The sequence below is a fragment of the Canis lupus genome, chromosome 23, assembly GCF_003254725.2.
Source record: "Canis lupus dingo isolate Sandy chromosome 23, ASM325472v2, whole genome shotgun sequence".
Taxonomy (NCBI): Eukaryota; Metazoa; Chordata; class Mammalia; order Carnivora; family Canidae; genus Canis; species Canis lupus.
The window spans coordinates 40,700,256-40,701,100 of record NC_064265.1 but is presented as its reverse complement, the minus strand read 5'-3'; the positions used below and the strand labels follow the sequence as shown (position 1 = coordinate 40,701,100).

Here is an 845-nt window from a genome sequence, read left to right as displayed (position 1 = left end):
GCATTTCTGAGAGTTCATTGTAGTGTCTTGGGGCTTCTTATTATACAGTTTGAGAACTAGGATTTTAGTCATTGACTTTGAAATTTTTATTTGGCAAGTTTTTTGAAGTTGATGATATTGTTTTCAAGGTCGCTGAAGTTAATATATACTTTTCACAAATATATGCTCTTTATTTAAAAAGCAAAACAAAAATCTAATTTTTAAAGATTTTATTTATTTGAAAGAGAGGAAGAGAGCATGCATGCGCATATGGGCAGGGGAGGGGGAGAGGGCGAGGGAGAAGCAGCTTTCCCAATGAGCAGGGAGCCCAACTTGGGGCTTGATTCCAGAACCCTGAGATCATGACCTGAGCTGAAGGCAGGCACTTAACTGACTAAGCCACCCAGGTGCTGCAACAAAACCTATTTTTAAAAAAGCATTTCCACCTGTCTTTGTTTCAGCAACACATATACTAAAATTGGAGCGATGCAGAAATTAGCATGGCCCCTGTGCAAGGACATGCAAATTCGTGAAGCGTTCCATATTTTTAATCAATTTTTGAGGTCTTGTGCTTAAAAAAGAAAAAATAAATAAATAAAAAACAATTCTGTCATATAATACACTTTTTAACTGCATCACAGCAAAGTCAAAGGATACAGACTTGGACTTCGTTTTCTCACTGTTACAATGATATGCTCTTCACCTATGAGCAAGTTTATTATGTCTATTCACAATAATCTGAATTAGAACAATAAATATTTGTCACAAAATTTTGGTTTGCTTTCGCAAAAATATTCAGATGGACATGTTTTCATAATTATTCATAAAGCTTCAAATAATCTGAGGTGCCTGGGTGGCTTAGTCAG

At 35.7% G+C, this 845-nt stretch overlaps 1 pseudogene; it reads left to right on the top strand.

Annotated features, from left to right (window-relative positions):
- Positions 1 to 431: 431 nt before the first annotated feature.
- On the top strand, positions 432 to 528 carry LOC112661249 (U6 spliceosomal RNA; annotated as a pseudogene).
- The last annotated feature ends 317 nt before the right edge of the window (positions 529 to 845 follow it).